This window comes from Tetrao urogallus, assembly GCF_951394365.1.
Source record: "Tetrao urogallus genome assembly, chromosome: 1".
NCBI classification, from domain to species: Eukaryota; Metazoa; Chordata; class Aves; order Galliformes; family Phasianidae; genus Tetrao; species Tetrao urogallus.
The window spans coordinates 165349943-165375575 of record NC_136813.1 but is presented as its reverse complement, the minus strand read 5'-3'; positions in this window follow the sequence as shown (position 1 = coordinate 165375575).

The window sequence follows — 25633 nt, the reverse complement described above, 5'->3', positions numbered from 1 at the left end:
CTTAGCATAGCTCCCAGGAGGATCTGTTCCATGATCTTCTCTAAAACAGAGGTGAGGTTAACAGGCACTGTTCTTTCTACCCTTCTTAAGAATGGGTGCTATATTGCCTTTTTCCCAGTCACCCAGGAACTTTCCCTGTCTGTCACATCTTTCAATTATCATTGAGAGTGACTTGGTGACTATATTAGCCAATTCCCTCAGGACCCTGGGTTGCATTTCGTTAGGACCGTAGTTCCTCGGGTGGTCATAAACCTGATCTTGCTCACACTGGGAGGGACGTTGCCCCAGTCCCTTGTTCCAACCCATCCACTCAAGGGGTGTTTGAAGAGCACTTGCCACTGAAGACTGAGGCAGAAATGTTGTTGAGGACCTCAACCTTTGTCTTGTCTGTTGTTACCAGCCTGCCTCTGTTGCTCACTAAGGCGATTATGCCTTCTTGAACTTTCCTGACTGATATATCTGCAGACAGAAGCCGTACTTGTTCTTCTTTGCATCCCTTGCCCACTTCAGCTCTTGTGGGCCTTGGCCTTCCTACACATCTTAGCAGCATCCCTATACTCTCACAGGTTAATTGTCCCTCCATCCACTGCACGTGCATTTTCTTCTTGCTCTCTAGTTTGACCAGCAGATCCCAGTTCAGCCATGCCAATCTCTTGCCTTTCTTTCCTGACTTCCTGCACAGAGCTCCTGTGCTGCTAAGGAAAGCTTCCTTGAAGACCAGCCTAGTCTGTTCTGTTCCCTTGTCCTTGAGGATAGATTCCCATGGAGTTTTGTTGACTGACTCTCTGAGGAGCTAGAATTTAGCTATCCTAAAATTCAGCATCCTGATTTTACTCTCTACCTGTGCCATGTCCCTCAGAAGTGTGAACTCCATCTTTGCATGCTCACTACAGCCCAGGCAACCTCCACTCCTGATGTCCCGAGTCAGTTTGCTAGCACTGGTGTGCAATGCTAGATTTACAAAAGTTATTGATGCATTAAATGAAGATTTATAATACATGGCAAGTTATTTATATCACAACCTATTTCTGTCAATTTTCATGCCTTTTTATAAGTTGTTTATCTGTGTAAGTGTAGAATTAGTGGTTTAGATGATGAATTAACTTCCATCTACGCAGTTGGTATTTGGAAAAAAGAACCTGGAATGTATAAACAAAAAAACTAATTAAAGTGAGAAAAAGCATGAATTTCACATCATTGTTCTAGCCTTATTCAGTCACCATTGAACTAGCATGCATATGTATTCATACACCAACATACCTGTATATGTGTTGTTGTTTTTTTTTTTCCCAATTCAGTTTTATTTGTCTGAGAGTAACAGCCTCTAAAAATTTCCCCAAAATAGAGACAGATAGGCTTAAGTAGTATGCCCTTAAGATGTGAGTTTAGAGATTCATAACTGCATTATTAAAATGTCAGTATAAACAGCTTTTTGAACTACTTACACTATATGGTTAAAAATAAGGAGAAAATCAAAATACAGATCCCTGATAATGAATGCTTTTTATTCGTCTGGGATCATTTAGCCAATATGTGCAAAGAATGAGTCATTACTTGAGGGATTTTCCTGAGATCTGAAGTATGTCTCTCTGTTTCTTCTTGGAAAAATCATATTGAATATGAATCAGGAATGAAAGCAGTTTAAATTCTCTTTCTGCGATAGTGGAGCGGATAATTATTTTAAAAATATTGAATAGCTTTTTGTTTTTAATGTGAGGGTGAACTGTGTTGTATTAGCTGAGAATACTTGAGATGACTGCAGAGTTTTGGATGAAGAAAACGTGATTGTATTTTCATTACCAGTGATTTAGCTACAATTCTGTGATTTGTCATTTCATTTATCTGTCTTTGTGATTACAGAACCTGATTTTTCAAACCTAAAAGAAAGTGGTATTTCTGAGAATTAATTTGTACTTAGTTGTACAGATGAGATACAAGACATGATAAATCTGATGAATTTCGTTGTGGAAATGGCAGCTGTGAATATGCTGCTCAGAACAGCATGGAGTCCTACCTTAGGATAGCATGGAGTTTCCTTCAAGGCATAAAGAAAGTTTTGTACTGAAAACTGCCGCAGGTTCGTAGTAGAGCACAGCTGTTCCCGTTTCCGCTCACATTCTTTTATTGTAATATGTTCTGTGGGTTCTCTACAGACCAGCTGACCCAGTCTTAAATGTGGCTGAACCATAAAACCTGTTTTGTCCAATTTCTATGAGATCTTATTTAAAGCATTCAAAAGATATAAAGACTCCTTTTATGTTGTTGTTTTTCTTCAGTGATTAATTCCACTCAAATGTGATGTTTGTATCTAAAGTTAGAACAGCTACATGCCATTCAGACCTTGGCTTGTTCATATAATGGAGGCACACAGATTCAGGATGTGGTTTTTTTATTAGCTAGAACAACTCTGATAGAACCATACTTACTTCTATTAATGTATACTTATATACTGTCTCAATTTCATTTACGTTCATGTGAACTGCTTTGGTGGCCTGCTGAACATTTTATAGACGATCTTATCTTTGGTAATGTTACTAAGTGACAGTATTCAAACTGACATTGATTAGATAAAGCTTGCACAGAGTCACTAAGCTTTTCCCTGTGCATGGTTTTATTTTGTGTTTTACTTTTTTAAACCAAGCACTCTTCTGTGTCTGTGCTAATGTTTAGTGGTACCAATGTGCGAGAAGAAAGGAAAACTTGAAAGCAATATACTTACATTTTTGATTGATGGCAAAAGAATTCTAATGTATTGCATAAATCAATGAGAACAGGTCAGAATTTACTTCTGTGTTTTTATTTAGTATCTGTGCACCCACATTATGTTATGTTACTTAACTAATGATTTTTCAGACATTCTTCCGGACCAGTCTGAAGGAAGATTTTCTACTGGTGGATTTTGATATAAGTACAGATAAGGATATAAAGTATCTCGTAATGTAATTTTTGATCAGCAGTTTTGCAACTATCCTCCAGATAGCCTCTTGCTATTCACTACTTTGACACATTAGTGACTGCTTTAAGTAAATCACTTGAAACACTTAGGAGATTCATGGCCTATCTTGCAGAAATTTCTGTGGTCAGTGTGTTACTCACTCATTTCTTTTTACAGATGCCTCTTTTTAAAAGGGGAGCATATTTATTGGTTGGCTGCTAGATAGATACTGTGCTGTTGAATAGGGTATACAGTTAGCCAAAAAGCAGTTATTTGACTTTGGCTTGAATGTGTTATCTAAAATAATAAAATCATTCAAAGGAAAATATGTTAAAGAGAAGCTTACTTACTTATGTGGTTGATAACCTACATTTTGGGAATTTTAGTTTACCTTCATGTTAATTCCAGTTCAGCTTCATAAGCATAAATCAGAGAATCTGAGGGCAATTTCTGTCCTGCTCCTGGATAATCAGTTGTTCCCAATAATTTTTTGCATGTCACTCTTCTGTGTGATGCATAAACATGCATGTCTCTTTAGTAAGAACACAGAATTCTGTAAATGCTTTTCAGAGTTAAATAGAGGGGCATTTAAAAGAAAGAGCTTTTATAAGCTGTTAGGGTTAGGCCTTTGAACTTTGTCATCCAGATACAAGTTTTAAGTAGGACCCAGCAATCTGACTGAAGTTGTTTATCATAGCATCACATAAGAATATTGAGGTGTGTGGACCCAGGGGGGTTGTGGATGCCCCATCCCTGGAGACATTCAAGGCCAGGTTGGATAAGGCTCTGGGTAGCCTGGTTTGTTGGTTGGCAACCCTGCACATAGCAGGGGGGTTGAAACTAAATGATCATTGTGGTCCTTTTCAACCCAGGCCATTCTATGATTCTATGATTCTGTGACCTCTTGCAACATAGATACTCATTCCCTCTAAGCAGAGCTTCAGGATGTAAGTCATGTAAAGCTGTTTAATCTGCAGTTTTTATTTAATTTTGACTTAATTTTACTTTCATTCTTTGAAACCTTTTGCTGGAACATTATTTTGTCTCTTTTTTTTCCTCTGTTGATGTGGTGAAAGTTGTCAAGTGCTTTCTTTCAGTAGGCGAGAGCTGTATGCTGTGCAGCTTGGTAATTGGCATAAAACTTGGGTGAGGAAATTCCTTCTCTCGTGAAGCAGCATTGTCTTTTAAGACAAGTTTTTTTTTTTTCTTTTCCAGAGAAAATCAGCAATTATCCAGTCTTCTCAAAGAACGTGCATGTATATAAGCAGCATGAGGAATAAGTCCTCAGAAAAGTTTGCATTTTGCTGAACCAGCTAAGGATTGACAGCTCAGTATCACTAGTATTTTTGAAAAACAGTCTGAGGATGCTTGAAAGTTAAAGTGGATGCCAGTTAGAAAAACTTCAGCTGCAAATGATTCAACTGATTGGGAAAAGTGAAATAAAAAAATATCAGCTTTCAGTTATACAGATTGTGACTCCTTTTTTCCTTCCATGGAAAATAATGTTGGTACTTGCTCCACTCTTTTTCTTCCTGCTTGCTAAAAAATAAAAGAAAAAAAACCTTCTCTTTCTCCAAATAAAGAGGAAAGGATTTTATCCTGAGATTCCATTGCAAAGTATTCCATCTTTAAGATGATTCATTAAGAAAACACTTATAAATTAATTTGCATTGGAGCAGTCCTTCTTTATGTCACACAGTCAGCCTCGTGCATAAATATACTTTTTTATGAATAGTAATAATAAGATCAATTAAGAAGATATAAAAACATGATGAAAGACCAGAAAGTGAAACTGGTACAATTAGAAACATTAAGGCATGCAGGAGAAGTGTTGGAATGTCTTGGCATGTTCCTCATTGGACACACCAGCTCCTTCTTTAAGCTCATGGCACCAGGAGTTTTCTTTAAAGAAATATATATGATTCTTAGGACAGGTGAATAACTGCTCTTTGTGTAGGATTTATATATGAAACCATTTAGGAAATTCTGATGGAACCCAATTTCCTTGACAAAATACTGCTTGTTTAAGAGTCTTCTTACCTGCTCAGTCTTTACAGATGATTGAACAGTGAGGCTTATGCAACATGTGTTACCTTTGTTTTTTGGTGTGTTGTTTTTTTGTTTTTTAAATGAAGTGATAGCGGTGTTCAAAGTGAGTTGTGTAATGCATGATATTACTGTTGAAAGGCATTTAATAAAAGTTTTGCTAGCAACAGTTACTGATGATTTTGACATCATAGATGGATATAATCACCGTGCCCTTCAAAGAATTGGCAAACTCACAGAAAACTGGCAGTCCAAGTAAACAGAGGAGTCCCTTCATAAAAGATCTAAGGTGAAAAAGTCTTGGAGTTCATAGTGTCTTTTCTTCTAACTCTTAATAAAAAAAAACATTTATTTGAGTACATTGTCAGAAATGATTTAAATTGTGTGAGGAACAAAACCCCACGTTGAACACGACCTTATTCTGCAAGTATTATAATGCATATAATCTGGAAGTGTAGGAACTTTGGTCCTGATCTCATTTAGAGCATCCAGACATAGTTGTAAATTCTCTCTTCCCTGCTAGGGGAGTGAGTCAGGGAGAGGTAAATCACAATGAAAATTTGTTAGAACACCTTTTGTTAATTAAACTTTTACTATTAGTAGGATCAAACTATTAGTGAAAACAGATAATGCTTCGCACATTTGCTACTGCTGTCACCTCAGATGTTGTTGCACAGCCTCTTGTCAGTACCTGCATGTGCAGGTCTGCTGAAGTTTGCATTACTGTGAAACTTTCCAGCTGTTAATGAAAAAGAACTTCAGTGCATTGGTATACCATAACATAAAGTATACTGCACCCTCTGATGGTCTTATGATTCCTAGAAAGAAACATCAGAAAACTTTATGGATTTCTACTATATCTAATAGGCTGTTGTATCTACAACAATAACAAGTGGAAGTATGCATTGGGAATAGTTTAGCTGACTTCTAAGAAATGGCACTGACATAAAAACTGATTGCAATGAGCCTCATCTGCAGCTACAGAGACCTTTGAAGATGAAAATTTATTTATGTAACGTCTTATTTTGCCCACAAAAAGAGAACATTAATTCGTCTTTTTAGTTGCCATTATCTGGACAGTTCTTAAAGTACTGTTGGTCCACTCAGAGTAAGACAGAAAGATCTGACCTGAAAATGTAAGAACATTGCAATTACTGTTCTTTAATCAACTGTTCTCTAAATACTGTTCAGTCAGCTACTTCTAATAGATAACATTACTTCTCTATATTACATTTATCTGAACAATATCTGAAGCCTCTCAGAACCTACTGTCTTAGCTGCTTGAAGTTCACTCTAGGTACCTTTGTAGATTCTTGAGCAATGTTGTCATCAAATTATACAGGATGTGTTATGTCTGTATCCTGTTAGATGATCTTTGAATTTTCTGTTGGAATACCACATTGTTTTCAATTGACAGCTATGTAGAATAAGGATACAAATTAAATTTGACTTTATTACTTTGCAAAAGCCATTTCCCTAGCTTTGTTTCAAATGGTGAAATGGAATAACAATATATTTGAAAAAAGAACTTAAATTGATGCTTCAGATTTAATGTGTTTCATTTCTGATGCTTGGTAAAGGCAGCTTGAATGCCTCAGCATGTGAATAAATTTAGGCTGTGCTTTTTGTGCTTTTCACTTCTGAAAAAAAATAGTCTCTTTTGTGGATATTGACATTAGACATCAAGATAGGTGAATTTACAAGTCAGCTGGTTTTTATGTGCTTTTTGGTGTGTGGGGGTGTTTGGCCATTTCGCGTATTGTTCAGATATAGATCGCAACTGTTACATTTTAATTTCATTTCAAGACTCTTAATTACCTGAACTTTTCATTTGGCACCAATATGTACCTTGGAGCATATTGGCTGCAGAGTGTTCTCTTGATGGTTTCACTATATGGGGTTGTCAATTTTATGTGATGAATAGCTTACTAATTATGCAGACATTCTGTATTTTGTAACTGTACTGAATTGTGGATTTCAGTCATCTCTGAAAAAAACTAATTCAGATTCTTTAGGAATCATTAAGCCATATTTATAAATAGCACATTATATCTTTTTCTGAGTCTCGAGACAATTTTATAAGATGCTGCAAGTAAATTAGACAATTTGCTTTATATAAAATGAAGTAAAATGTGTGTTCTTGCAGGAAATTAGATCTATCTTTTTTTATTTGTTTGTTTCCAGTTTTGTTCTGAACGATTATTTGTAATGTAATAAAATAATATCAATTTGTCACTACTGTTCCTATTGACATGTTGCATATAAATATCTGAGTATTTTAGTTTGTAATAAGTAAAAATTGAGTTCATGATCTTACAGGCTGCCCAAAGGCATTGGAAATAGCTAAGACTACTGTGACATTAAAAAACCTAAGGCTATTGTTATTTTGTGAAAACTACTTTTTACATAACAATTCTTGGTTTACTAAATAGTTAAAAGCAACATCTAATCAAAATACAGTGAGTGGAGACCATGCTTTACAGTATTTCAGTCATGTTTATCTTGTTATTGCTTGGAGGTAGTGAGAGAAAAAGTAACATCCAGCAGATATCAGATACTGTTGTACCTGTGTTCCCCCAAATTTCATTAGATGATGTGTAATCATAGCACTGAGTATTCAGGACTGGAAGGAGAGGTTTTGGTAGTGTTTAATTTTTTGATAATTTTTCAGTGCTGTTCAGTTTCGGCTAATGCAGTTCCTCATTTTGATGTCATTCTGCTTTCCTCTAAATCTTTGTGTGGCTACTTTTATTAATCCTGAACATTTCTGTTCTTAAATTTTTGCTATCATGAAGATGCAGAAATTTAAGAACTTATCTGAAGATACAACAGTGCATTTTCAAATTTCATACTCAGAGTTGTTCATTTGGAATAGAATTGACTATGTTGCTTACAAGCCTCTAGGGTTTGGGGAAGAAAAGGTTGAGTGTTTTTGACATAGACGTGAATGCCTACTTAATGGCTCTTGGAGTTGCAGTATTGAAATACATGAATAGTTCAAGGAAAGGAATGGTATCACAGGTTATTTACTTACTTGCTACTGATACAATATACTCATTTTGGCAATAGAATCATAGAATCATAAAGATTGGAAAAGACCTCAAAGTCCTCTAGTCCAACCACTGCCTCATCCCCCTCCTGTCCACTAAGCCATGGCCCTCAGTGCCACATTGGCACATTTCTTGAACACCTCCAGGGAATGTGACTCCGCCAATCCCTGGTGGAGTTCCAGTTCATGGGCAGCCTGTTCCAATGCCTTATCACTCTTTCACAGAATAAATTTTTCCTAAGTTTTCATGCACTTCAAACTGTTTAAGAAACACCATACAGTTCTGGATTTGACATACATGTCTGGCATCATTTGCAAAATCTATGTAACAAAAGCAGATTAAGAACATGGAAATACAGCCATGTATTTCCATACATGGAATACAGCTTTCTGTGGCTCTAAGTGAGATGAATCAAAAGCAGACTTCTGCAACAGATGGCAAAAAAAATGCTGATCACTTCTGGATACATAGCCGTGGTTCTTGTGATGGAAAAGGCAAATAGCTAAAATTTGGTAAACTGGATTTAGAAAATGCATTTCCCCAGACTTACTGTTTTTCTTCTTCATCTTCCTTAATTTTTTTTTTTTTTGTTTGCTCATTTCTCCTCTCCAGAGAAATACAAAATTCAGTAATCAGTAAATCTCAGATGCTGCAGCAGTTTCCCAGTGGACACTTACTTATAAATTAAGAGGAAACAGGAGGAAAATATTTTTTCATCCCAGGAAGAGTCTATTCTCAATTATAATTAAATATTCAAAATGAAAAACAAAAAAAGTCCACAGTTAGCCTGGATCAGTAGCCTAAAACTGTTCATTAAATATAAATCAACAGATCAACAGATTCTAATCCTTTGTTGTATGGAAATTGTGTTTTGTTCTGAGAAAAAAAAAAAAAAAGAATGAAGCCCACATCATTTTATGATCATTTTATATCCAACAGACTGCATATTGTAAAGAATCAGTTTGTCATCAGTTCTACAGGACCTTTATTGCAATCACAGACTTACATTTCATTGGATGCGCTGCCCAAAATTCAAAAGATGTTTCCCACTTAAAAATTCAAAAGAATCACTCTGCTGGTTCTTGGCTTTCTGCAGTGCTTGTGAGTTAGTGCAGGATTTCTAGAATGCCTGTAGTCATCAGTTACTTAAGGTATTACTTTTTAAAAGGAGGAGTAAAAAAAAAGGAAGATGACAAAGATTAGCTTTAGCTTTTATATGTCTCCTGCTACAGGTGATTTTTTTTTTTTTGCTTTTACATGTTTCAGTGTGTGTGCATGTGAACAGACTTGACCTTGCAACCCCTTTTGCTGAAAATGGCTGCCTCCTCTCAGGTTATTTCTTTTTCTTTTTTTCTTTTTCTTTTTTTCTTTTTTTTTTTTTCCTCCCATATTTTAATGTACTTACCTGATTACAACATTTAGTTTGGAAGAACTCTGAGTCCTTGGCTGCAAAAATAAGAAAACATGCTCAGGAGAATTGGGAAGAACACACTGACCTCATAACCACTGTCTGAGCAGTCAAAATCTCAACAGTCCTTTAAAAGCAAATTCCCTTAAACTATTTGCCAGTACCATTTATCTCCTTTCAGCTCTTCTGTAGCTTAGTGAAACTCACTGCCATGCAGAGTCTCACCAGATAATACCCCAAAGACACAGCTTGTATGTGTTATCTTTGTGGGTGTAGTGTTTTACCTTCTGTGGATCTGTTTGATACGGGCTTCTTTGTACTCATATGGGTGATTATACTGAGAAATGCCCTTAGATGTTAGGATGGAGAACTGTGAGCACGCTGTTTTTGTTCATATACTGCATTGTGATCCTATTTTTTTTTCTTCTTTTACCTGGTGCTTAAAACAGGTGTAACTGTCAAAACAGCAGAATACAACTTGAATAATTGTCATGGATGCAAAGGAGCAAGAACTCTACTGAATTTCATTCTGTGATAAAAAGATCTAATATCTAATTCTGTTTAAATTAATAGGTAATGATGTTACTTTTTTGCATAATGCGATAGATCGGTAGTCTTGAAATACTCATTTAATTTTGAATAGGTTTTATGTTCTGCTTCAGAATTTTGGTAGCTGTTCAAACAGCAGCATTCTTTATTGACACGTTTGGACAGATGGTTGTCCTGTACAATATGTGCAAGAGTGTTCTTATCTCAGGAATGGAATTTCAGCTTTGACTATTGAGAGCTGGGGTTTAATGTTCATTTTCCTTGGAGAAAGGTCTTTTGGTTATCATTAAAGGTAGTTGAGAACTGTTAAGATGGAAGAAGTAGATCTTTTTTACATTCAGTTTTTGAATTTCTCACTAACTGGAGTAATTTAAACTTCAGTGCATAATGAGACCTTATGTCATTGTTTGTTGATGCTGACACTGTCATCATGAGGTGGAGTCTAACAAGTCCCTGGTTAAAAATTTGCATGATCAGATTTAATGAGAAAAGAGGTGATGATGCTATTTCCATTTGATTTGATTCTATTCAACCAGAAGATGGTTCTGCCTTTGTTTTTTGTTTTTTTTTTTCCCCTCTGTAGATGTGAAACTAGTTTTGGTATATCTCTCTCTGAAACATTTACTTTTTGAAACGATTTGATTTGATTTGAAACGAACATTTACTTTCTAATTATTCAGTAAGTCTTTAGGAAGACCAGGTTTGAAAATAACTGTCTCATATTACATCTTTTAATCAAAAGCTTTGTGCTTCTTAGCTAGATATCTCTTACAGAAAAAATCTTTTCCCAGAATTGCTTATTTTTATTAAAACAAATTTGACATAAACAAGTTTGAGTGAGATTTAAAACTTTTCATGGCAGATTTGGAAATTTATCCAACCTGTGTTTTTAAATAAAAAGGAAGGCAGTGAGTTTGTTGCTATTTCAACTCCTTAGAAATATGTTTCTGTCCTACTACACACTGAGAAATGAAAGTCCATTTACAGACATTGTGTATAGTTTCCTGTGGAATTTAGTAAGAAGTACCATAGGATAATGAAACAAAAGATTCATAAAAATTAGTTGGCTGTACAAATAATTAGTTATTTTGATATTGATATGTTATTGATTCAGTGTCACTGGTATGACGAAAGTGGAGGGAAAAGTTGGAAAGTATTTGCTTGACAAATATGGTTTCACATGTTAAATTTGTAGATGAGATGCTAATCATATATCTGCTCATTTTAAATAAACAAGCATGAACATATGTTCTTCAGGATTTATTTCTTCAGTCATTCCTAGTTTTAAGTATTTGTCACTATCTACTGACATGCAGGTAGCAGTTGTACCTCATGAGCAGATGTATTTTTACCCAAGTACATGGCCATCCACAACAAGGAGCTTCCTAAACATGTGATATCAGCTAATGTTTTGTCAAATCATCCACAGTGATCTTATAATCAAAAAGACAACGATGGAAACTTGATGTTTGAGAAGCAAAAAAAAAAGAAGTCAATTAATATTAATAATTAATCTTGATTTGAAGTATGGAGAGTAAACAAACGTGGATAAAAATTTACCTGCCATAAGCCAATGTAAGGCAGCATGGAAGCAGTGTTCTTCTGCATTCTTGTAGTTGTGATTATTTTAAATTTTTTTTTTACTGTTGCAGATAAAACTGAGAGATTCAGCAGGTGAACGATGTGGTGAGTCTTTTTGGTAATTGTGTTACTTGGTCAATATATACCCTAAGTAGCAATAATATTTGTGAACTGCCCTTACCATCCTTAAATGTTAGTTATCTATTTTAATTCTGTATGCATATCAGAAAATTACCATTTTTTCATAGTTTTATGCTAGAAGTTGTTCTATTAAACAGCAGTAACATACTAGTTGCATCGCTCTCAAGGACAGAAACACGGTTTTCGGATGCATCAATGGCAAGTGATTAAGTTCCCAGCTCACAAATACACATGCTTCCTAGTGTAACTCTAAGGCTATCAGTGTGATAGTGTGCTTTGCTCTCAGCTGTTCTGAATAGTTGTCAAAAACAACCCTTTAACATTTAATTTGCTTTTCTTTTTCTTTGATAGAATAGCAGGTTAATAATGGGTTAAACACTCATGTTTCTAACATGCGTTTGTTTTCTTTTCAGTCCAAAACCTAGCACTGATTTTTAGTTATGATTTGTTTCATAATGAAACTGTTAATCTTGTTCCAAAAATGGAGGATTCTGCATTGATTTGTTAAATACTGACCTTCAGTATGCAAATATCACAGTTTTCTTTAACTCCTTATGAAGTGCGTGATGAACCAAATATTTCACATTTTCTTTTGGAAATTGTTTGAAATCAGCAAGAGAATAGTGGTATGTTTTCTTTTGTCTGCTGGTGGACATTGGTAGTTAGCTCAGACCTGCCTCTTGCCCCACTGGTGATTTCATCTGTAGAAGACAGTAAAACCTGCAGGAGGTTGGATGGCAGTATTTCCATTGGGCCAGTACTGCTAAGGAAAAACTCCTTCAGGGTGACAACTCTTCTGTAATGGTTACTATGGAAATGGAAAACCTGGAAAATCTCTGTTTCATGTAGAAGCTATGCAACCTTTTTTTGCACTGTCATTTAGGAGAAACATTAATTCTGTAACCACTGGGTCATTAATGCTTTCAGCTCCAATACAGGTGAGATTTGGGCCAAATCTTTGATGTGGAAAGAGAGGTACCTATTACATACGTGGCCTTGTTTTGTAGAATTCTGCTGGCTGTTCAAGGTTTTAGCAAGCAAGGTTGTTTTTCTGTTGGTGTTGTATAAAGTACATTTTGCAGTTAAATGTCATGTGGTCATTGTTTCAGATACTGGACAAATATCCAAGAAATATTAGTACTTTTTTCCCCCTCTAATTCCTCTAGTGATGTACCTAGTTAAAAGAACTAGAATGCTCAAGAAAAGCATTCAAAAGGAGCTATACCTCAGGAGATATGCACAAACTGATCATAATTGCCTGAGTGTACTGCTTGTAATAAATGGAGACAAATTACTCTAATTTTAATTTCTGGTCAAGTAGATGAGTCACAGCGTAGTGCTGTAATGTCATATTCCTCCATTCACGAGGGCATTACAATTTCTTTAGAAAAATACCATGTTAAATTATAATTATATGTTGTCAACTAGCTTGTCTTTAAGAAAAGTAAATACTTTACTTAAACTTAATTTTTTTCAGTGTGATTTAACTTTCTAATGCTAACAGCATAATACTGTTTTTTTAGTTGTTTTTCCATTTCTGCTATTCAACAAGTCTATAGTGAGTCTTAAAGGTTTGCTGTATGTCAGATTGAGGAAAGTTCTTCAAGAATTTTCTTGAAGTGTTAGATCATTCTGTATAACTTCACTCAGTGTATACTTAATATGAATAATCTTTTAATTCTAATAGTGATTCTAATTTCTAACATCCAGGCTACTTTTGTTTTTTGCCTTGGAATGACCAAAAGGACCGTTGCATTTTAAAGTGACATTTCAAAAAGAAATTAATCATCTTGTAAAGATGTGACAGTGTGGATGGAAGTTAATGCTGGTGGAGAAGGTAATCTGGAACCAGAGAATGACTTTTTTTTGTAGCTTGAGAACCATACATGTGAGAATGGAAGACACAAAGCGCAGTGGCTTTAGTGTAGTGATCTGGTTGCATAGTTCTTATCAAATAAGTGTTTTTTAATATAATCACATGGCAGTCCATAATTCAAACGTCATCTTCTTTTTCACATGAGCTTTCATGTTGCCACTATATGCAAATTGCACGTTTTATTATTTCCAGTTGCTCTAGTTGCTACTAGTATTTGCTTAGAATCAGAATCTGTTAACTGCACAGTTTTTGAAATACTGGTGCCATCAAGTTTAGGAGCGTACAGGAGCAGTGTTTGGTCTCGATACCTCTTGCTGGAGCTGTTCTTAGGGACACTTGCGTTGCCTCTGTGCTAGCAATCAAAGAGTGACAGGAAATACTCTTCTGCACAGGAACTCAGTTGCCTGTAATGGTAACCTGTTTTGGGGATTTTGGTCTGAAAAACCTAGAAACCTAGAAACAATTATCGTGGAATCATTTTCCGGGAGACAGCTTGAATGTTGCCATTCTGCTGTAGTGTATGAAGGATAGTAGTAGTGTGGATATGGACTGCTTAAAACCTTGACTTGACTTCTGTGTCAAACAATATAGTTGAGGGCATCTTTAATTTCCTAGTGTAGACACAGCCTTTTTGTTTTTTGTTCTGGAAAAATGTCACCAGGTCCTGTGTTGTTTCTAAACAGGCAGCAATTCAGCCTGATTAAAAAAGATGCTTAGGATGAGGACATGTGTGATTGCTCCCAGTTAAGGATTGAGACTGACCGTTACTTTCTTTGATACCAGACAAAATTGCCTGAGCCCAGGCAAGTGTGTGTTCATCTTCCTAGACTTCTGCATGTTAATTGTGTTTCTCTCTATGATTTAATTGTGAAACTGAAGAAAACTGTAATGACCAGCCATGGATTTACTCTACACCAGGCTTTCATCTTTCTCAAGGCAGATCTTCCCATGAAATAGTAAAACTGTTTCTGTGTGAGAAGGAAGAAGACTGAGGGCTTTTTGACTAACATCTGTGCTTCTGATATAACCACCTTTTTAATTATCCAGTGGCACTTCCAAACTGATTTAAAGAGCCATTAAATGTAAGTGTGGTATCAAAGCATTTTGAGCCGCAATCTCAAAAACCAGGTTACACAAATAGTCATGCTGACAGGTCAAGTTGAGCTTTTGTGTTAGAGTGCAGGGAGAACTGCAGTGTATACAAGAGAACAACATTCCAAGGGTAAATCTTTATTAGAAAAAGGTGTGATAATTGATTTTGGAGAGCAGATTCAAGGGCAAACAGGGTAAACATAGTGTGTATGGGTAGATTTAACTGTATGGATCATGTTACTTTTAATTTTTGGATTCAGTGAGATTGATGGCCAATGCTCAGCCTATGATCTCAAGGGAGATCATAGAATTGTAGAATGGCTTAGGTTGGAAGGGGCCTTGAAAATCATCTAATTCCAACTCCCCTGCCGTGAGAGGGTTTGCCTCACACTTCTACAATGGTAGGGCACCAGCCAACCTGGCCTTCGAACTCTTCTGCAGCTTCTCTGGGCAACCTGTTTCAATTCCTTGCCACCTTCTGAGTAAAAAATTTCCACTGAATGTCTAGTTTAATATCTCTTTTAGTTTAAAGCCATACCCCTTGTCCTATCACTATCTTTTTACACTGCCTGTGTAAAAAGTCAGTCTCTATCCTGTTTATAATCTCTCAGGTACTGGAAGGCTTCATTGAGGTCTCCCTGGAGCCTTCAACTCTCCAAACTGAAAAAAAACCCAACCCTGCTCCCTCAGTCTTTCTTTATAGGAGATGTGCTCCAGCCCTCTGATCTCTGTGACCCTTCTCTGGATCTGCTTCCATAGTTTTACTTCTTTCTTGTGCTAGGGGCAAGAGGGCAGAGCCATGAGAGGCAACCACCTTCTTTGCCGCACTGGCCACATTTCTTTGATGCAGCCCAGAGTACAGTTGGCCATCTGGGCTGCAGACGCACACTGCTGGCTCATGTACAGCTTTTCATCGACCAGAACCCCCAAGTCCTTCTCCACAGAGCTGCTGGCAGTGACGTCTTCTTCCAGTCTATACATTACTCTGAGACTGCCCTGAGCCAAGTGCAATATCTTTCACTTGGCTTTGTTGAACATCATTAGGTTCATGCAGGCCCCCTTTCAAGCCTGTCCAGGTTCTTCTGTATGACATCCCTCCCTTCTATTGTACTGACAGCACCGCTCAGCTTATCGTCATCAGCAAACTTGCTTAGGGTACACTTGATCCCATGGTCCATGCCATTGATAAAGATGCTGAAGAGCTCCAGTCCCAGGACAGACTGCTGGGGAAAACCACTCAAGACTGGCTTCCACCTGGATGTAGAGCCGCTGACCACAAAACTCTGGCGGCGACCATCTAACCAATTATTTATCTATTGAATAGTCCAGCCTTCAAATCTGTATCTGTCCAATTTAGAGGCAAGGATGTGGTGTGAAATCATGTCAAAGGCCTTGCACAAGTCCAGGTCGACAATATCAATTGCCTTTTCTTTGTCCACCGATGCCATCACTCCATCACAGAAGGCCATCAGATTGATCAGATCCTTGCATAAGCTTTATGTTTGTAATAATCAGAAGGGAAAATGGCAGATCCCAAACTGAGAAAAGAGAATAGCTACCTTCTAATCTGCAAGAACCATATCTCTTTTCTCAACACAATCCTAGGCTGCATTAATCATCCGTAATATTCTCCAACCTGAGTGGAATGAAGGTCTTTGTCTATGTGCTGATAGTAGGATTTATGATTGTATTTGTGAATATGTCTTCTGAAATCTGGGAAGAAAACTCTCCAATGTGGTGTTAGAAAGTGGCATTCCTTTATTCCTCATGATATATACCAGACAACTTGACAAAGTGCATTCTCTTGGAGTTCAGGTTTTACGTTTAAACAGTTAAGACATACATATGCAGTACATTGGCATACATATTCATTCTCTTCCAAGAACTCATTACTATTTGCTAATATCCCTCAGTGCATGCCCAGTTAGTTGCAACTGGGCTGGTCATATGACCACTCAGTTTATCCCCATTTTTCCATCATCAGCTTCATCACAGAGACGTTTGTCTGACCTTCAGCTGTTTTTTCCCAATTTGGCAAACTTCCATTGCTTGTTAGGATATAATGAGCAATTTCCAAAACAATGTATGTGAAAATCTGAGGAAAACATACTTGCACCTGGTGAAATGCTATGATAAAAGTAGTCTGTTATGACTCCAGTGCTTCCTGTGAAACAGAATCGTTGAGGAAAACAAGGCTGTTCATACAGTAAGCGAAAGCGAAGTCGAAATTGAAAGTTTTAGAACTAGCACTCATTGATTCTTTTTGCTAAACTAATATGTTCGTCCCCAAACCAATATACTGATCCCTATTGCTAAACAAACCAACATATATCAGATAAAAAAAGATTGCACTCTATCATTTAATTCCATTTCAGTTTCTTGTTTGTATATTTTAAATTTTCTTCACCTAGTTCTCTAATTCAATAATTTATTTCAAAGTCAGTAATTCTTTGCCTAGGGCTTGCTGTCTTGGATATGCATGCCTTCTAGAGAGCTACAGGTTGTGATCCTCTGTTGATTTATCTAGTTGTTATTCTAGTTTTGGTTAAAAAAATAAATAAAAATCAAAGCAACCTACATCCCATGCAAAGGTAAAGAAATATAGGTATGTAACAGCAGGTGCCTATTCCACTGTCAGAGGCATTAGCATTTTTAATTATGCGTGAGCTAATTTTAAGCTCACTTAAATGTGTTAATTGCTAAGAAAGCAGACTAGGACAATGGGGCTCAACAATGAATGCAGAGTCTTCCTGGGGTTCTGGGCAAATTCTTGAGCAATTAACCAACAGTTTCTCCCATGCTGCCACACTGATGCTACTGTCAGTAAATAGTGTAAATATGCTGCAATTATAATTTTGCGTAAATTATATAAGTAACTTTGAAAACAGTGCCATAAGTTCAAAGCATTGGTTTGTGTAAAAGACCTGTTAGTGAAAGCAGAATGTTGCCATTTTCTGCCATTAAAAAAAAAAAAAAAGTTTTTGTCTTCATCTTCAAGATAAGAACTGTAATAACGAGGACAGTGCTGCATGTGGATTTTGGTGGCACACTCCAGGACACGAAGGAGACAAATCTTTGTAGTCTGTGGAGTTACACTGTAGAAATATTATACAGAAGCTACAAGTGAACATTTTAGAAGAAAAGGGTTCCAAGCTTTTTCATCAAGTCATGCATCTCTCTCCTTACTTATCCAGTAATGCACAACAGATTGTATATCTGTGGAGTATGGGGTAGGTTTGGGGGGTTTTTTCCTTTTGTTTTGGTCAGGATAAATAATTTGCATATCCCATTGAACTGTTTGGCTGCATCATTAATCTCATGAATTAGATTTTCATTTGAAAGCAGTGTCAGCATACAAGTATTTTAAAGTAGGTCTCGCTAGCTTTTGCACTTTCTTAGGTGAAAAGATTCTCTGAGCAATGGCCAGTATGTTTGAACAAAGGCTACTCAGGAAGCCAAATGTAACTGGTACAGAAAAAATTCTGTTTGGTCTTGGGAAAATTATTCCAGAATTTAATATTTATTCTAAGTGAAAGCATTAGTAGTTAAATCTGATTAAAAGTGAAAGGTATACTCATGAGGTCATCCCTGATGACCACTAAGTTCAAGCCATTCACTTCAAATACATTTTGTAAGTTGAATGAAAAAAGATGAGAAATGCAAAGAGGACAAGAAACTACACAGGCAACAGATGGATATTTTTTGGTATACTAGTTCCTTTTAATTTCATTACCAGCTGTATTTGATGCCCTGGTTTATTTTTAAAATGTCAATATTTGCTTATTTATTAAAATGGCTGGTGTTTACTGTATCTTTTGAATTCACAAGAATTATCATGAAATATTTCAGGCTTTGCTTAGATTTTTATTTGTGTGCCATTTATTGATATCTCTGCAGAAATAAATGTCATAGTAAAGTGGAACATTAGATTACCTAATTAAGCATTTCAGAGGGATATGTGCTAAAAATAAAATTGATGAACGGTAGGAATTCACTGTTCTCAGTAGTTATAAATATGTAAAATATAGAACATAACTTCAGGCCTAGAGTTGAATAGGTTTTATTTCAAGAGCTTTATTTACAGCGTGCATCATCGCGGGGAGGCTTTCAGTGATTTCTTTCAGACTTGGATGAAGCCCAATAACAACTGAACCGCTTAGAATCTCCCAACAGTTTAATTGCCAATTATCTCATTTTTTATGTGGCCTTCAGTCTTTAGTAGGGTACTTTGTGCAATGACAGGCATGGGAGTAGTAGTGAACCCTTCTAGAAATACGATTTCCAGTGTTTCGCATGCAGCATGACTCTCTGAGGGCTCTCTGACATTTGTTTGCCAGCGATGATAATACTGTCCATTGTAGTTTTGCTGACAATCAGCAAAATGATTATGAATTTTTCTAGTACTGTAGGATTGTGTGGCACATGACTGACAGCTGCAAAAATGATATAATTTGGGCTCCGTACAAGCATGCAGCTAAGTGCTTATTAATAAAGCAACAATTATAAAGTAAATATTATGATGACTTAATGTGCCCACAAAAGTATGAATCATGTTTCTCTTGAAAGTGAATGGTGAATTATGAATTACATCACATGCCAAACAATATTAGAAAAGAATATGACAGAGGTAGATGTACATGATTAGTGCTTTTGTTGATTTAATACAATTTAAAGTTTGTTAATCCTGTGAAAATGAGATTTTCTTTCTTTAACTAAAGAGTGCTCCATTAATGGTATTTAATACTCCATAAATCTATTAAATGAAAAAGCCTTAGGATTTCCTTGATGGAAAAGAACTATGATGTTTTGTGTGTTGAAAGGTAATTAACTTAAATACCAGTAATTGCAAAATTTAAATCATTGAATGGTGACTGCTAAATGGGAAGTGTGTGTACGTAATGTGATGTCCATCAAAATGTCAGTGTTTTCCTGACATGTTTCAGTGTATGTTACGTACTAAGTGATGAAAGTTAAGCCCAAGAAAATCACATGAACAATTTGATATTTTTGGTCAAAAATAACAAAATAATTTAATATCAAATACAGATTTCCTATGCGTGCGTTTGTGTATAAAATGATGTACTTGGTATCAAGTGACTTGAGTCAAATATTATGTGCAAAAAAATTAGTAATAAAAGCAGAGTAACATGTAAGGCTTCAAGTTGACTTTGCAAATTGAAAACATATCTAGAACTTCTGGATTTTCGTACTTAACTTTGATTCTGTGTAGACAGGTTAATGAAAGAGTCTGTGAACAACCCCTTGATATTGTCCTTTGCCTCCAGATCTTTGATAAATAATTTCGCAGAAAGGGGAAAAAAGATAGAACTTGATAGAGATGCTTCATAATTTCTGCAAGCAGAGAATAATTTTCACAGATTGGTGAAAACTTTTTTCTTTTTGAAATCATTAGTGTATGCCATGGAGTTCGGCCAGTAAAATGCTTGTGAGTCAGTCATTGCAACTTAAGAAATTTTTGATTATCTGGTTCAGCTGATAGATTGCCTGAAACATCTGTCCTCTTCTGGAGAAGTATCATTCATTGACTAACACTAGTCTATGAGTTCCTTGGATCAGTCATTTCACATGGTATTCCATCAGTATTCTTTTTTATGTTTAAATACAGTATGCAGACTGTTCTTTTGGAATTTCTGACAGTATTTAAAGCTATCCTAACTTTATTTGTCACTCAGAGGATGGTAAGGCACTGGAATGGTTTGTCCAGATGGGCTGTGGATGTCCCATCCCTGGAGGTGTTCAAGGCCAGGTTAGACACCTGGACAGCCTAATCTACTGGATAGAAAACCTTTGCACAGCAAGAGGGTTGGACCTCTGTAGTCTTTCAAGCCCTTTCCAGTCCAAACCATTATCACAGAATCACAGAATGGCCCTGGTTAGAAGGGACTGCAAGGATCATGAGTCTCTAACTCCCGTGCCACATGCAGGGCCCCAACCTCCCCATTTAATACTAGACCAGGCTGCCCGGGGCCCCATCCAACCTGGCCTTGAACACCTCCAGAGATGGGGCATCCACAGCCTCTCTGGGCAGCCTGTTCCAGCTTCTCACCACTCTCTCTGTAAAGAACTTCCCCCTGACATCCAACCTAAATCTTCCCTCCCTCAAAAACCTTAAAACCATTTCCCTTTGTCCTGCAGTTATCAACCCTTTCAAAGAGTTGATTCCCCTCCTCTTTGTAGGCTCCCTTTAGGTACTGAAAGGCTGCAGTGAGGTCACCCCGCAGCCTTCTTTTCTCCAGGCTGAACAAGCCCAGCTCCCCCAGCATGTCTTCATGGGGGAAGTGCTCCAGTCCTCTGATCATCATTCTGTGAATATGTTATGCAAATTGATGGAAGTATTACTAGTAATGGTTTGCAGTGTGTATTGTACAAGAGTTCAAAGTAAGCTGTTACTGTGGTTTGTTTTTGGTCACCAAATCACGTCAAGCGCATGATTTGTGCTTTGGTATTGTTTTGGTATTATCTGTGCTTTGTTTTGCTACCTGCAGGAAGCTATAAGTTACCATTTACTGTGGTTGAGTACATTACTACATGTGTGGATGTACATAAGAAAGTGTCATTTAAAAACACTGTCCGTTCCTTTTATATATACACTTTTTTCCTCACATATATTTTCTTGAGTATTTTAAATCCATTGTAATGTTGACCTAGTTTACGATATTTCCATTTGTTTATCATAGAATGATATGAGTGCTTATTTTCTTCCAAGGTTGCCAGGAAATGTAGTCAATATTGGCAGAAAGCTCTGAGGTGTAAGAGACTACAGAAGAACAGAGATAAAGCATCAGATGGAGGTGCTCCTCAAGGGTCACATGGAAAGCACATTTTCCTTGGATAAAGACACTAGATTCAAACAATTTCCAGTTTTTCTTTTCCCTAGCTATTTTCCAGTAGTTAACGAAAAGGTGACAGTATGCCATGTCCTCAGCATAGTACAATTAGTTTGTACTATGTATCCAGTATCTAGGGAAATCGTCCTCTAATGTGTTCCTTAAAGTTTTCTTCTTGGTATTGTGTTACAGCTGACAATTAGTTGTAGCTCTTGAAAAGTTTTCAAAATACTATCAGGTGAATTCGTAAATTACACTTGAGCTCCTGAGGGAACATCAGACTCCTTTACAGTTGAAGTACCTAATTCAGTAATCTAATGAGCAAGGAAAAGCATTTGTGCTGTAAGAATTATTAAATAAGATACAAGAAACCCAATCAAGTTACTCTTATGTTGCACTGTTATAATTTCACTTGACTGAATGTCTTCTCTAGTGTTCATTGACCTCCAGTTTTCCTTGCATATTAGATCTTTTCATATGCTTGATTGCGAGACAAATGCACTGTCAAGTACCTTCAGAACACACAGAGGAACTTGCTTGCTTTCCTTTTATATGTATTCCCTTTCCTTCCAGCCTTAGCCTTCCTCATTAAGTGTAATCTCTTGAGAATGTCTCTGTGAAGAGTTTGGAAACTGCTTTTGTTAGTTCCCCGGAAATGTTGCGAGGTATTTTTACTGTGTCTAACTGGAAAAGCGAAAAAAGGTTAGTATCAAGAATTACACTGAGATTACTTTCCATAATTAGTTCACTTATCTTGATTTCATCTTCCTTTTAGCAGACAAGAGTTACATCAACTGAATCCCAAATGCAAAGGACTTTCTTTCCATTAGGAGCTTAGAATCAGAAAACCAGGACAGTGCTCACAGTATGAAGCCATCCCTGACTGCACTGCTCATGGCAACCAGCTCCTCTGCATTCACAGGTCTTGCGAACTGAGAGGAAGTTGGGGAAGTTCTTAAGTATTTTGGTGAAACTCAGCTAAATTAATTCAGGCAGCTAAAAGTTACTTGTGTCAGCAATCAATTCTGAGTTAATTCCTCAGAAGGGAAAAACTGACATGCTAATAGGAAGATTAATTTACCCTCGTTCTTTCCTCTGAACCTTAAGTGAGTACGAGGGGCACACGTGTGACACATCTATTTAAAGAATATGGCCACCCGAGACTGGGTGAGGTGTTTTCACTGACAGCTAAACTACATCGCTCCACTCTCTCATTTCCCCTCCACAGAAGAACTGGGGGAGACAGTACAATGAAAGCAGGCTCATAGGTGGAGATATGACAGAGTTCCCTCACCAGCTGCCGTTATGGACAGAACGGACTCAGCATAGGGAGATTAATACAATTTACTGCCCACTGCTAACAGACTAGAGCAGTGAAAAGAGAACACTAAAAACACTTCCCCCATCCACCGTCTTCTACCTTCTCCCTTGAGCAGGGCGGGGGAACGTGAAACGGGCAGCGCTCAGCCCGTAACGCTTCATCTCTGCCGCTCCTCTGCTCGCAGCGTGCCCCCGCTCCACTGATGCCGTGCTGCCCGGACTGATCCCAGCACCCTGCTTTCCCAGCACCGCTCCAGCGCGGCTCCGTACCGCGCGCCACGCCCTTCAGCCACTGCCCCACACGGGTCCCCAAGGCCGGCAGCTCCGTCCCGGGGCTGCTCCTGCGGAGGTATCCACGGCCGTACCCTTTCGGGTCGCACCCGCTGCCGCCCCGCGGCTTCCTCCCCCCTCCGCGGCCGCAGTTGGGGATCGTCTGGGCGCGGTGCCCGCGGGCCGCAGGGGACGGCGGCTCCTCCGTGCGCCTCTCGTGGGCTGCGGGGAGCTGCTGCTCCGCGGCCGGAGCGCCTCCTGCCCTCCTCCTGCGCTTACATTGAGAGATTGCACCTTCCTCCAGTTATTTATTTGTTATTATTAATTAGTCCCATTTAAGAGCAATGTCCACATCACGGAACGTGATTGTTCTGGTTCACTGTAAGAATTTAAATCGAAGTCGTTAAGTAGGACGCAAGCCCAGGTTCCCATTGCTTCATAGGTGAGAAGGATTGTAGCACGCCAGCACTGCTGTGCCTTGCCGCAGCCCCGTGTCTCCCCATGGGACCTGGTGGCAGAGTCAAGCTCATGCATCAGCTCTGCTCTACCTCTCTACAGATCTTCCGTTTGACTGTTGGAGTGGATTTCCTGCTGGAATACAGAACTAGGCTAGGGATGAGTTATGCTTTACTTATACTGAGCATTACTGATTGCTGAAACAGAGCATAGAATCATAGAATCATAGAATCACTAAGGTTGGAAAAGACCTAAAAGATCACCCAGTCCAACCGTTCACCTATTCCCAATAGCTCCTACTAAACCATGTCCCTCAACGCAACATCCAGTCTTTCCTTGAACACCCCCAGGGTCGGTGATTCCACCACCTCCCTGGGCAGTCCATTCCAGTGCCTGACCACCCTTTCTGAAAAGTAATACTTCCTCATGTCCAGCCTGAATTTCCCCTGGCGTAGCTTGAAACCATTCCCCCTGGTCCTATCACTAATGACACGAGAGAAGAGGCCGACCCCCAGCTCACTACAACCTCCCTTCAGGAAGTTATAGAGAGCAATAAGGTCTCCCCTGAGCCTCCTCTTCTCCAGGCTGAACATTCCCAGCTCCTTCAGCCTCTCCTCCTATGGCCTGTGTTCCAGACCCCTCACCAGCTTCGTTGCCCTTCTTTGAACACGCTCCAGGGCCTCAATATCTTTCTTGCAGTGAGGGGCCCAAAACTGGACACAGTACTCGAGGTGCGGCCTGACGAGTGCTGAATATAGGGGAACAATCACCTCTCTGCTCCTGCTTGCAACACTGTTTCTGATGCAAGCCAGGATGCCATTGGCCTTCTTGGCCACCTGGGCACACTGTCGGCTCATGTTCAGCCGAGCATCAATCAATACCCCCAGGTCCGTTTCCTCTACGCAGTCCTCCAGCCACACCGCCCCAAGCCTGTAGCGTCGCCTGGGGTTGTTGTGGCCGAAGTGCAGGACCCGGCATTTGGCCTTGTTGAAACTCATCCCATTGGCTCCAGCCCAGCTCTCCAGCCTGTCCAGATCCCTCTGTAGGGCGTCGCTACCCCCAGGCAGATCCACGCTTCCAGCCAATTTGGTGTCATCTGCGAATTTACTGAGGGTGCACTCGATGCCCTCATCGAGGTCATCTATAAAGATATTGAAGAGGACAGGCCCCAGCACCGACCCCTGCGGAACACCACTCACGACCGGTCGCCAGCTGGATTTGACTCCATTCACCACCACTCTCTGCGCCCGGCCCTCCAGCCAGCTCCTTACCCAGCCAAGAGTGTACCCATCCAAGCCTCTGACTGCCAGCTTCTGCAGGAGAATGCTGTGGGAGACAGTGTCAAAGGCTTTGCTGAAGTCTAGGTAGACCACATCAACAGCCTTTCCTTCATCCACCAGATGGGTCACTAGATCATAGAAGGAGATCAGGTTGGTCAAACAGGACCTGCCCTTCATGAACCCATGCTGGCTAGGCCTGATCCCCCGGTCACCCTGCACATGCCGCATGATCTCCCTCAAGACGATCTGCTCCATAACCTTCCCTGGCACCGAGGTCAGGCTGACAGGCCTGTAGTTCCCCGGATAAGCAGTGAGCAGTGACACAGTATCTTGCTACTCATGTTTTCATTTCAAACTTTAAACATGCTTTCCTAAATAAAAGCAGTCTTTAGCTTCCTGAAATAGTTTGCATCGTCACAGTATGAGTAGTCACACATTTACTATCTTCTAAACTGATAAGTCAAATAAATGTTTATTTCATTTTTGCCCTTTTCAAAGAAACTTCAGTTTCATTCCAGTGATGTAGAAAAAGGAAGCAGCTTGAACTTTATTTGTTGATACTGCTACAAAGTCCCTAAATGAGAAAATTGAAACTTTGAAAGCCTCTCTTTAGCAGAACTCCATGAAGAGTTTTCTACTTACATGTGCTTTTATCTCTGCTTTCTGTGCTGAGTATTCCTTGATAACTCTGCTTCAGAGTGAGAACAAAGCTATTACTATATTCTTCGTAGTCACATGTTTGTGAATGATGAGCTGCTGGTGCCAGTGCTGGCTTTGTTTT